Below are 13,686 nucleotides of genomic sequence, written 5' to 3' on the forward strand. Positions count from 1 at the left end.
ATGCTCTGTTAGTATTTTAACTTGTTTGTTGGCAGCCTTCCCCTGTGGGGTGTGAGCTGGGCAAGGGTTGGGACATGGTCTGACTTGTACAGCACGTGTGCCTAGCACAGCGCTCAACACGCGATGATACGAGACAATTGAATGGGTGAGGAGTGGATGCCTGAACACAGCAATGCACAAGTGACCAGAGATTGGTTCTAGCAGGTGCCGTCCAGTATTGCAGAAACGATGCGCCGAAAGCATCAGGGACACTCTGTGCCTACTACTACAGCAAAAAAACCAAAACAACAACAAAAAAACTTCCTGTTTGTTTTCTGGTGCTGGACACCCTATCTCTGAAGACTAGGGAGCTAGGGTAAATGTGGCATATGTGAGGAGATCCCACAATGACCTCACAGGCAGAGACCCTCTTTACCTGCATGTTGGCTACGTTCTAGGAAAGACCTTTTTATTTTTATTTTTATTTTTTTCAACGTTTATTTTATTTTTGGGACAGAGAGAGACAGAGCATGAATGGGGGAGGGGCAGAGAGAGAGGGAGACACAGAATCGGAAGCAGGCTCCAGGCTCTGAGCCATCAGCCCGGAGCCTGACGTGGGGCTCGAACTCCCGGACCGCGAGATCGTGACCTGGCTGAAGTCGGACGCTTAACCGACTGCGCCACCCAGGCACCCCAGGAAAGACCTTTTAATTTAAACTACTCAAGATACTCTGGATTAGGTCACAAGTGGTTGAGATCATTCTTTCTGGTTTGGGTAGATCCATAAAGCCCCCAAATGTACAAGTGACTCTTGATTCGTCTCTCTCCCACACCCTGACATACAATCATTCATTAAGAAATGATAATTCGGGGCGCCTGGGTGGCGCAGTCGGTTAAGCGTCCGACTTCAGCCAGGTCACGATCTCGCAGTCCGTGAGTTCGAGCCCCGCGTCAGGCTCTGGGCTGATGGCTCAGAGCCTGGAGCCTGTTTCCGATTCTGTGTCTCCCTCGCTCTCTGCCCCTCCCCCGTTCATGCTCTGTCTCTCTCTATCCCAAAAATAAATAAACGTTGAAAAAAAAAATTTTAAAAAAAGAAATGATAATTCTATCTCTGGAACATATCCCAAGCAGTCCATTCTGGTCTGAAGAGGAAGGAAAGGTTTTCATATTAGTATTAAGACCTCATCCCTCCTTGGCCAGGCAGGGGTCATGCAGGACAATAATAACAACAGTTAATGTTCAGATGGAGCTTCTTCTGTATGTACAGACACTATTCTAAAGTGCTTTTACTTATTAACTCATTTAATTATTGCAACGGATACAGGTGCTATTGCTATCCTCATTTTCAGAGGAGGAAACTGAGGGACAGAAGGATTAATTAACTTACCCAAGGTCATCCGGCTAGTAAATGGTAGAGCTATAATGTTCACCAAAGAGGGCTAGCTTTGGAGTGTGTGCTCTCAACTACTCCACTATGGTGAGGAGAACAAAGGGTGTCAGACGATCTGTGTTTTAAGACTAGGGAAAGAGGTAAGGGCTCTGGAAGGAGCAACCACAGTTTAGGAGCCCGCCCTGCCACACTGCACCCCAAACTTTTCTGGAGGACCCTGGTCAGATCACACTGCAAGTGTTATCCCTGAAATTCTGACTGGGGTCATAGGGGTAGAACCTTCTAGGTGACTATGGGACGAACAACAGAAAAATAGCCAGAAAGACAAGGCTAGGAGATTGAAAACTATAGGACAGTGGGAACGAACCAAGAGTACTGGGCTGGCAGCATACAATGGTGGGAAAGAGGAGTAACAGAGACAAGGACAGCTGCCAACATCCTGGGGAGAAGCACGGCGAGGCGCTGACAGAGCCCCATGAGAGGTGGGAACGAGGGCTGGAGCAGGGAGAATGTGTACCAAGTGAGTCAATGTCATCTTAATAGGAGCCAATCTTCGCATACAAGTCAGAAGCAAGGGATGCTTCCTTCAGAGCCAGAAGAGTCATTCAGAAGAATCCAAAACATAAAGCACTTTATTTCCCTCTCCCCGTTGCGTCTCCACCTCAGTCTTCTGGTCCATAAAGTGGGGGCAAATCATAGATGCTTTGCTCATTAAACCAGATAAACTTAGCGGAGCATCAGACTGCATTGGGGAGCTTTATAAATCTCCCTTTACATGTGTACACATGCACACGTGAGCCATATAAAAGCAGATCTAGGGGGTGGGGCCGAGGAAGCTGCCTTTTTAAAAGCATCACAAACGACTGCTGGGCAATGCAATGTTGGGATTCACTGAACCACATACAGCTGGCCAAACAACGCGTGTATTCCCCAGCCCCCAGTAAGTGCTCAGCTTATGTTCATTTCTTGCCTCCTTTCTAAGTCATTGCAAAATCAGGTTTTGCCATGGCTGGGTACTGTCACCAACATATATTTTTGTATTCTCCATGATCGTTCATCTCTTTCTTCTTTTTTGCAACCAGAGTTTGCTCATTATTCTTGTGTAACCACTAATAATGGCAGTTAGGGAGAAAGAAAGAGCCTCTGCATGATGATTTATCCAGAAAAGCTGAATTACTGTACCAAGAGAGAATGAGTGTCAGCATCAATGGATATTTATGGGGAAACTGTATATTATAGCTGTGCTCATTAGAGATGCTGTAGTTAAGGTTCTGTGAATGTTAATGGTCTGTATTAGAGGAATAATGATAGACTCACAGCAGCGGCAGTGAACAGATACCCTGGACTACAGTTTTTCACCACATAACAGATCTCCAAGTAATCTGATTTATTATGCCCGCTGAAGGAGCGAGCATGTACCAGGGCACCTCTGTCTCGTGGGTAGTACTGGGCTTGTTTCCACACGGGGACAAAACTGGTATGGAGTGCCAAGAACAAGATGGACAGATGCTTCCTGCCTTCTGTTTGAAATCTCCTGTGTTGTGGTCTTTGAGACAGGGTAGCCCAGTTGGGAAGGACATTCACTGGCTTTGGGTAAGATGGCCCTACATCCTGGTCCGCTTAAGACAGCTCCTGTTCATGTCTATTGTCCTGATGTCATTGTTAATAGCACACCCCTTTTTTGCATTCAAAAGTGACCCACTTTGGATGATAAACTAGGTCACCCTCATTTTAAGTTCAGAGAGAACTAGCTTAGATTCTTAGGGATGCCTCTTCTAGCTGTGCTAAGTGATTTAACTTCTCTGATCTTTAATAACCTTTACTGTAGAGAAGAGACCTACTTCTTATGGTTGCTTGGGAGAGTCCTGAAATAGTGCATTAAGTGCCTATCTCGTTAAGTACCTTGCTTTCTTTGGTAGTTACAAATGTTGGTTATCCCTGCCCTATAGCCATGAAACTCTCTTGTAGGTTCAGCCCTACCCCAGACTCTCAGGTTACACTTGATCTTGTTGACATTGCTTAGCCATGGATAATTAAAGGCACTCTAGCCCCTCACTCTAGATACTGAAGTCACTCCCACCCATAGACCACAAGCACCATCGGGGCTAGGCCACATCTTATTCCTTCTTCTATCTGTTGAAGCACTTGGTATAGTCCTATGCCCATATAACAGCTCACGATAATAATTACGGCTAACATTTATTGAGCACTTACTATGTGCCAGGTGCTACTCATATAGAGTTATACATGTATCACCTTATTTAGTCCTCAGGAGAATTCTATGAGGTAGGCACCACAGTCATTACCCACGTTTTATGAGTGAACACACTATCCGAGGTCACGCAGCTGGTAATTGAGGGAAAAAAATTTAAGGCCTACGTAGTCAGGCTGAAAGGGTCACACTTCTGTTTTTTGCTTGTTTGTTTGTTTGTTTTTAAATTTTAGGATGAGAGAGAGCAAGGACGTGTGAGTGGGGGAGAGGGGGAGAGGGAGAAAGAATCCCAAGCAGGCTCCACGAGAACCCAACGTGGCGCTCAATCCCATGACTGTGAGATCACGTCCCGAGCCGAAATCAAGAGTCAGATGCTCAACCAACGGAGTCCCCCAGGTGTTCCAAAAGGCTCAGACTTCTAACTGTGATTCCATGTTGGTGCCAAGTAATCTTCCCCAGATGCTAACTGGTCATTCAGAAGAATCCAAAACATAAAGCACTTTGCCGAGTCATACAGCTAAGAAGTATAAAGCTCTGATTAGCTTCAACTTTTAAAAAAATGTTTTTAAAATACATTTCTGAGAGACAGAGAGCAAATGGGATGGGCAGAGAGACAGGGAGACACAGAATCTGAAGCAGGCTCTAGGCTCTGAGCTGTCAGCACAGAGCCCGATGTCAGGCTCAAACTCACGAACTAAGAGATCATGACCTGAGCCAAATTTGGATGCTTAATCGAATGAGCCACCCAGGTGCCCCAAACTTCAAATTTTGTGCTGTTTTACTCCCTCCCAAAGAGCAGTCTCCCAATCTGTGTTTGCAAATTCAATTATAGAAGAACAAAGCTTCTAATGGAAATAATGTGAAGAATCTCTTCATCTAAACACCCCACTGCTCCCACCCATGGAATTAGCCAGTGGATTCTTTTGACAGTGGTTTTCACACTATCTTCTCTGGATCTCTTCCTTTCCAGAATCTTCTGTGCTTCAGAAAAGGATTCCAGGTGGGTAGGCCTTGAGGCTTCAACCCAGCTTCAACCACAACTCCTATTCCCATCTGTTTATATAAAAGGCTACTGGGCACAGTTCATTGCAATAATGGTACCAGGATTTTATAAAAAGTTTGGAGACCATTCCTGCAGGAGACCGGTGGCAGGAATTTGAGCACAGCGATGGACTGATCATTGTTTTATCGAGATGTGATTTTTGCCAACACACAACTGAGCAAACAGGACACCAGGCAACTGCTTATGCAAGCGCTTATCCCCTTCCACATTTGCATTTGTAGAAAACAAGTTTCGGGAATGATTTAACAGCGAGCTGTCTACAACTCTGCTTGATTCCTTCCATTCATGACAGAAACGGGGAAGAAAGAGCCAGATATCATTCAAAGTGATAATGTGACACTGCCCAAATGTGAGGCATGGACTGAGAACAGAGAGGAGGATGAAAGGGATTACTACTGTCTTTGGCAAGGACCTGAAGAGAGTGGATGGAAAGGCTGATCTACAAACACCCTTAGAACCTGGACACATAAAACAGCACGTATGTAAATGGCAGAGCTATAGGAGAGGAGACAGAGCACTCAGTCCCTATTGCCTGCTTACCCGACCTGCCAAGGCTTGCCACTTCAGAAGGAGCTTAGACCTTGTGTTTCTCTTACCCCCTCCCCCCACATCAGCAAGATCTTTCTAGACCTACTACTTTCTAGACCTGTTTTCTAGATCTGAATGTCATTCATTCAAATTTACACATTTCCCTCCCTCCGTTCCTCTCCCTGTCTGCAGGGTGTCACCCGCAGTCCAGACCCAAAGTAATCCTTACTTGCCTACCCTTTGACCACTTTGCCCCTCAGACCCATTATTTTTTTTTATTTTTATTTTTTAAATTTTTTTTTAATGTTTATTTATTTTTGAGACAGAGAGAGAGCATGAAGGGGGGAGGGTCAGAGAGAGACAGAGACACAGAATCTGAAACAGGCTCCAGGCTCTGAGCGGTCAGCACAGAGCCCGATGCGGGGCTCGAACTCACAGACTGTGAGATCATGACCTGAGCCAAAGTCGGTCGCCCAAATGACTGAGCCACCCAGGCGCCCCCCCCCTCAGACCTATTCTTGCCCTCCCTCTGCTCTGTGTAGTAGGACAGGGGGGTGGCCTTGTAAATTACATTGCCTGAGCTCCCTTGTCAACCCACTTTCACTTCGGTTTGGCCAACAAAAGGGGTAGTTGGATGCTGGATGGTGGAAAGAGGGGAGAAGCACTGAATTTCTCCCTGGCTCTCTTTATGCAGTATTCTGGCAGTGAACCTGGCCGTGAGTCTCCCTCACGGCTCTACTTTCCACCAGACAGCCAGCCCCTCTTGCCAAGGTCTCTGCCCCCTCTGCGGTCACAGTGCCCACTGGCAGCCCTGGTCCCTTTCTTTGTCCTTCCAGTCCTGGGGATGGTAGCAACTTCTGAATGTTACTAATTTGGGTTGTTCCACTGCCCTCTGTTTGGCTTGTCAGCTCTCCTAACACCTTTGTAACTAGTTCTCCACATTAAATTCCCTCTATGAAATTACCTCGTGTGGGCTCTGTTTTCCTGACTTCATCCTGATAGATACACACTGATAATCCCATTAGCTTCTTAACGGTCTGTCCAATAGCCAAGCCACCTGTCGCAGGCCACCAAAGTGATGCTGAGAATCACAACTCTAATAGTGCCACTCAACACCCGACAGCACCAGTGGCTTCCCAGCCAATCTGAGTTTCTGAGCATCGCATCCCAGGTCCTTCACTCCGTGGGGATGGCTTCCCTTCGTGCCCTGTCACCTGCTCACATGAAGGCATCCTGCAGTCCCACCACCCCAGACTCTTCATCAGTCCCCGGGATATGGTATGCTTTTCCATAGTTCAGTGCCTTTACACATTCAGTTCCCTCTTCCCGAATCCCGTTCCACTCTTTCTCTGTGCCAAGTTCCTATCATCTTTTAAGACCCTACTTCCTGGGTGAAGACCTCACTGAACTCCCTTGGGCAAAGCTTTCTGCCTCCCCACTATGCTCCCAGAGCATATTGTGGACAGCTCTTATGGCCTAGAGGATTACACGGATTGCAACCATTTTTACACATCTACCTTCTTGTGATCATTAAAATTCTCAAGCAGCCATCCTTATTCATCTTTATATCCCTAGTGAGTAGGCCACTTTATGGCAGATAGGAGGTCCTTAGTAAATGTTTGTCAAATGGATAGATGGATGGATGGATGAATGAATGAATGAATGAATGAAGAGAAGCTGTAAGGGAACTTGAAAACAAGGAGGGCTCTCCAGCAAATGGAGCTGTGGGATCACAAAAGTCATGAAGGTCTGTCACTGCAGGCATGTGGGCCAAAGCCAGAGTCAGACACGTTCATCTGTGCTCATCACGTTCTGGAGGGATCCCTGCATTGGTGAGAAGGCTGACCCAGCAGCTTTTAATGTCCTCACAAATTCTGAGATTCCAGGGATTTAGGATTGTATCTCAGGACAGTTTTGTTAACCACTGCAAACCGAAAGCCTGTCTAAGAAAAGCAAGACAGGGCAAGCTTCTATTTCCTTTGTGGAATATGCCGATGCAGATTCCTTTCCCTTAGTTCAGGAAGACCTCCTCTTGTGTGACATCTATGTTAACGGCATTCCGATAATTATAATTTCTCTACAATGTGGTGCTTAATGAGGAAGTGAAACTGACAAATGTTCAGACTAGATTTAATTCAATTATGAAACATCTTGATCCAGATTTCAGACTAAAGGAAAAACCAACTGCTGAATTGTGAATGAAAATTTATTTGCCATGAAAGACGGGGGCTGGTGGGGGTGGTTAGGAACAGTTGTCCAGAGAATTTCTGTAATTCTTCACTTTAATGGATTGACTCTTCCTACATTTGCAGCAGGGAAACTGAATTAAATCTAAGGCAAGGAAAATCAACTGAATACTGATTGTTGGGAGACAGGGGTCTTGCACAGAAACATAGATGTTTGGAGGGTGGGAGGCAGGGGAGGCCAAATGAGCAGCTCTCTGATTTTTGATTCCTTGAGATTTGTTCTTTGGGACTCACAGATATTTTTTTCAATGTCAGGATACAGAGTGCAGTGCATAGGCAGAGTGAGGGGTCAGGAACGAGTCAGACATGGGTGTGCCTCATGGGACTCCGGCTGAAGGGGGAGAGAGGTGTTCATAGCCACCCCAGGGGCTAGCCTCAGCGTTGTTAATAAGGACTCAGAAGCAACGAGTAATGGGAGACAGAAACCGGCCTGAGTACTGACTCCAACCATGGTGAGGAAGAGGAGATGGGGGCTTGGCATTTTCTTGAATCCTAAAGGCAGTGTGTTTTAGTGGAAACTGTGTGAATCAGAACAGCTGAAGGTTCAATTTCGGGCTCTGTCACTTACCAGCTTTGTGACTGTATAGGACCTCTGGAAAGCCTCAGCTTCCTCATATATAAATGACATCTACCTTCCAGGTGTGACTACTGAATGAGATAGGCTGAGACCACAGTCTAGGCTGTCCATGGCACACAGTATCTACTCAATAAAGTCTACCTGCTTTTTCCCCAGCTAAGTTAGCTCAGACTCTCAGTGTGCAGGGCTGGTGGCCTAGCACAATAAGGCAAAGAAAGGAAGTGAAGGGAGCCTTGGACTTCACATGCGATCACTGGGGTTTTTACCCGATTCTCCCAGTGTGGCTCTTTTTCAGGACGCACCAGAGAGACGCAAGCACTGTCGTCCAGCTCTCCAGGAGGAAACTAAGGAGGGACCGATTTTCTAAGGACCTACTCTGTGCCCAGGGCTTGCTCAGTGTGGTGCCTTGATTACAGCACATAGTAAACATGTTTCCATCCAGAGCACTGACCTCACGGGGCAATGCCATAACTTATTGCTGCACGCTTCACCGTGGGCAACTCTAAAGCCAGGGAGAGGATGGTGGAGATAGTAACGGGGCCTCTGGGGTGCCTGGCTTCGCAGCTGAGACACCGGGAACAAGATGGTGAGGTAAACGCTAGATGTTATAAACACGGGGGGAAAGTGGATGAGAGAGTGGGTGGACGGCTCCAAGGTCCGCTAGTGTGGTCACCTTCTCCACATAAGAACCCCTGCAGAACCATTCACCTGCTGCTTGAATACTCCGGGGGCCAGAGACCTCACTACTCTTTGAGAGCTGTCCTTCCCTCTGAAAATCAGCTCAGATGGTTTCAGATTTCTTCCTGACAGTGAGCCCAGATGTGCCCTCTCTTGTCAGAAAACTTGAGCCTTTTTCGTAATCTTAAGATAGTCTATAAAATAATTGGAGGAATACGTGCACACCATCCCTTGGTCTTTATGTCCCCGGAGACCATGAAAACAACCCCTCGTCTTCACAAACAATGCTCTCACTTTGCTTCATGAGTCTCACAAAAGCCCTGAGATGTTGGCATAAGATGCTCATCATTTCCACTCGAAGAGGAGTCTCAGAAACTTGAAGAGATTGGCAAAGATCACACCCAAAGGGAGGAAAGAATCTCAGGGGAGTCTGATTATTCCTTTCAATATCTGAATCCATGTCTTGTCCCCCAGAACTGAATGTGGAGTCCAGCTGGTCAATTCCACAACCTGCGTCCTTTCTATTTGCCGCTAAGCCAAACCTTTAAGACTCTCTTTCAAAGGCCGAAGAAAGTTCTGCTAGAATCCACTGATGGGTTAGTACTGATAAGTATGTCTAGTACAACCATATAAAAGGATTTAAAACCAGGCAGTTATAGGGTGAAGGGTAAAAGATCTTTTTCAGCCATAAGAATATATTTTTTTAATGTTTATTTATTTATTTTGAGAGAGAGCGAGTGTGACAGAGCGGTCAGCGCTGAGCCTGACCCGAGGCTTGATCCCATGAACGGCGAGGTCATGACCTGAGCCAAAATCAAGAGTTGGACGCTTAACCAACTGAGCCACCCAGGTGCCCCTCAGCCATAAGACTATTACATGAGGTGGGAAGGAGGGGAGGGGAGAAGACAAGTGCTGGTATTTCTCATGTGACAATGACATAAGGCACGCTGAGTTTTAGGTCTGGTGACCTATGAAGGTTAAGCCTCAACCAAGTTGAGCGTTGTGGGGTGTGACAGGGTCCAAAACAGGCACTTGAGCAAACTGTGAATGTGTGATTCCACTGGGTCCCCCTGTAGAACCAGAATCATGTTCAAAGGCTAACGGAGTGCAAAAAGCACTAAATAATGGATGCGGTAATGGGCTACTTAGCTGACGTTTTCCTCTCCACTCAGGGATGTGCCTTCCCAACAGCCCCAAAGAGGCCAGGATATTTGTCTAAAGAACACCAGAAGCATTATCATCTGGCAGAAAGAAAGGCTACCCGTTTCTGAGAAGGAAACTGATGATAAATTCATCAGTTCTGAGTACCACCTAGTAGAGGAAATAAAAACTCAGGAGCCAGAAGGACCTTAATGATATGCCCAGAAGGGGCTGTGCCCATCCAAGTCCTGCTCATCCTTCAAGGCTTTGCCCAAGTTATACGCTCTTTCCTCCCTGCCTCTCTAGTCGGCTAATATTCCCTATCAGCAAGCATCAATTCTATCGGAGTTTGGAGACCCTGGCATGAAAATAAAGCCTCTGTACAAATCTTCTAGCTGCCTTGACTAGGAAGAGAGGAAATGTATATTTCTGGGAGCAAATGGGATTAATCCTTATCTTGTCTCAGAGTCCTAGGTAAGAGTAGAGGGGAGTGTAGTATGACCCTAAGAACAAATCTGTTACAGGAAGGTAACATTATAGGTCCGGATTAGGACAAACAAAGCATCCTAACACATTATTTGTGCAAAAGGGAACAAGAAAGGGGCTGGTAGAGCTTGGCTCCCCAAGGCTATGGTGCCTGGTGGTGTAAACCAGGGTGTGGATGCATGATGTCAGAGAGGAGACTGAAGACAGAGAACCGGCTCTCTGTCTAGACCAACAGCCCAACTGATGGAGACAAAACTGTGTCCCATCAGGTGATGCACTGGGGTGGGCAAGACCCAGAAGAAATGCCACGACTTCTCAAACTCTAGAACCCAATGCACCAAACGTGACACCTTGATGAGGACACCTCTGGCCATGTAGGGTGACAGTGAGCCACCCTAGTCCAGGGGACTGAGACTCCAGGACAGAGGTTTTAGAGCTGCAATCAAGGATACCCCTGGCTTCAAGGCCTATAAAAATTTACTTGGGCACATGAGATTCCCGCCACCCACGGGGAAAGAGTATACCATCAAAAGCTCAAAGGGAGCAGAAATCCTCAGAGGAGTTACTGTAGAAAGAGTGATGATTAAAAGCGATTCCTGACCTCAAGGAGCTCACAGAGCAGAACAGTAACAGCTCACAGCTGTTGAATCCCTACTCTGCACCAAGCACTGTGTTGATTCATATTCTTCAGCTCACTTAGTCCTTAACACAAAAAACTCTAAGGCAGGTACCATTAACCCCGAAGCCAAGGCCTTTAAGAAACTCAAAGTCCAATGGCTCACATGGATTCATTAAGAAAAGGTAACAGTGCATTGTGATCATTGCACAGAGAAGCACAGAGGTCTCCCGGGGGAGCTGTTTACTCTGGGGTTAAAAAAAAAGGCTTCCTAGAGGAGGTGTGTAATTACCTAGCATACTTGCAATCCCCGCCTCAGTGTGAACTGTTGGCTGGTGGATTGCTCGTGCCGACAACTGACGGTAATGTTCTCGTTTAATCTAATCCATATCCCCTGTTAAGGTTTTACATAAATGTCTCCTTTAGTCCTCCAAACAAAGCTAAAAGGCAGGCATTCCTTTCTCTTTGCAGGTTATGACACTGGGGTTTAGAGATGGAAAAAGATGCTCAAGGACCCTTAGCGGGTGGCCAGGATGAGAGCATACCCAAGTCTGATGCTGAAGATCAGGCCATTTCTTCTGGGGCTGATGTGTGATCTTCCCCAGTGACAGCCCCAAGCTGAGTCTCTTACTGGGCTCTGGGCAGACTGGGCTCTGGACCCAAAGAAGAAGAAACCGGTGGTTCTTAGAGTAACAGGCCACTGGACAGTTTCCCTTCTTGTGGGAAACTTGTAGAAGCTGTCAAACTGGCTTGAAGCTGCTTAATATGCACTGATTTGGCTGTCTTTGGTTTATTTGTCTTTCTGGTTAAGGAGCAGGTGGTGAGGGAGCAAACATCGAGATCACAGCAGAGATTTTCAGGGCACAGAGGTATCCCAGGGAATATGCACTCATCAGGGAGGCAGGTCTACAGGGGCCAGCTTGGAGAACAGGAAGGTCCCAGAACAGTGAGGGATGTGGGCTGTGGGATATTTAAAGTACCTCTGGGAAGTTTAGGCAAGTGGGATCAAGTTTCCAATACATATGCTGTTTTCTCCTCAAAATCATTCAGTAAGTTGGGATTAGTAACTCCTTTGATAGATGAGAGCAGGGAGGTGTAGAGAAACAAGGGAACTTATCAGAAGTCCTACAGGTAGTAAGAACAGGAGTTGAGATACCAAACGCAGGCATCTGCCCCTCCACTAGAGTTGATACTTTTGACTTGCTACCTGTCTCTGGCTTTTAGAAATGTTGAAATTGTTCACGGAAAAGCACAGATGCTTCTAGGACTCTATGCGAACAGAGGGTTGGAAGCTACTGCTGGCCGTTCAGGCAGCCCAGATATTTCCCAAGCAAAACCTGAGCATGTTTACTTAATGCCTATTTCAGAATCAGATAAGCAGGAAATTCCCTTTAAAAGAAAGTGTAAGGATTTTCAATTCTTTCTACAGGCAGAGTCATGTGTATATTTATGAAACACCCCTTGAGCGGCTGTGTCATCCCTGCCTTTCACATGCCAGACCCTGGGCTTGCTTCTGGTAATCCAAGGACCTCAGGAAGTTCCTGGAAGTAAGGAGCCAGGAGAAGAGTTGGGATGCTGTGTGCTAAGAGCTGTTAACAGAGGAATGATAGGGAGTGGGGCACAGAGGTAGGGGTGATCTGCTCACACTTAGCAGAAGACCACAAAGTCTCCCTGAGTCCCCATAGCCTGAAGCTAAGCTGGGCTATTAGGGGAGGATGTGGCTCCTTCAGAAGCTTGCAGAATTCAGTAGAGCTGGACCAGGGGGAGGTAGACCAGAGATCCGGGCTGAGGCTGGCATCTGAGTGCCGTGTATGTCAGGCTAAGGAGCTTGGGCTTTTTTTGTTTGGTTGGGTTTTTTTTTTTTTTCAGCTATTAAGTATGGAGATGGTGTGGCCAGACTGGTTAATAAATTCACGAAAACCAAGGCGGCAAATGGAGCATGTTTCCTCACGTATCTAAACCTGTTAGGGGCAAGCGAAGCAATTTGGGCACAAATTGAATTGTAGGGAGCTGTGTGATGGGAGCTGAACCAAACGGAAACACGAACGGACCAGTGTCTCCGTGACAAGAAGGCTTGACAAATGCAAAGGCCTCAAGGAGAAAAACGGCTTTTTCTCTGAGCGACACTCCACTTCACGTTCTCAACTACCTCGTAGACTCAAGTTTTTGAGGACCCCATTCAAATATGCTGTCTCATGAAACCTAACATGCGTTGGCTTTCGGGAGCAGGATTTAGGTGGGGTCTGGTGGATGCAGGATATTGGGAAGAGGAATGGACGCTGATAGGAAAAGGAAGAAATTTCACCAGGTGAAAAGACAACAGGGGCAGAGGAGGGTAAGAATGAGCCAGAAAGACTCTCAACTCAGGACAGAAGGTCAGGTTTGAAAGGGACAACAGGAGCTCCTCTTTCCCCTCTGCCCATTCCACATTTGAATCCTCCTATAGTTTTTCTGACAGGGGGCCTTTTAGGCTCTGCTTGCACCAGCTCCAGTGATGGGGAGCTCACTCCCCTAGGTGCCAGCTGTTCTAACTCTTCACAGCTCTGACCACTGCTCAGGAAGGTCACCGTCACTTTGGGCTGGCCAATACAGAACAGTGTAAGCCCTCTTCCAACCGGTAGCCCTGGGGACTCCCATCTCCACGTTTATGGTTCCTTTTCTCCAGGCCAAGCATTTCTAGGTCCTTCAGTTGCTGCCCTGGGAATGGGGTTTCAAACTGCCCTATCAATCTGACCTTGAAAAATGTGGGGGTGTCTTTGTGTCTCTCACAG

At 46.8% G+C, this 13,686-nt stretch overlaps 1 protein-coding gene across 18 annotated transcripts in view; it reads right to left on the reverse strand.

The window, feature by feature from the left end:
* The window catches only part of DAB1 (DAB adaptor protein 1), a 1,146,801-nt gene that overhangs the window by 45,771 nt on the left and 1,087,344 nt on the right, over window positions 1–13,686 (reverse strand). The gene's annotated exons all lie outside the window — the stretch shown is intronic.

This window comes from Puma concolor, chromosome C1 (assembly GCF_028749965.1).
Source record: "Puma concolor isolate L17-30 chromosome C1, mPumCon1.1.hap2, whole genome shotgun sequence".
Classification (NCBI taxonomy): Eukaryota; Metazoa; Chordata; class Mammalia; order Carnivora; family Felidae; genus Puma; species Puma concolor.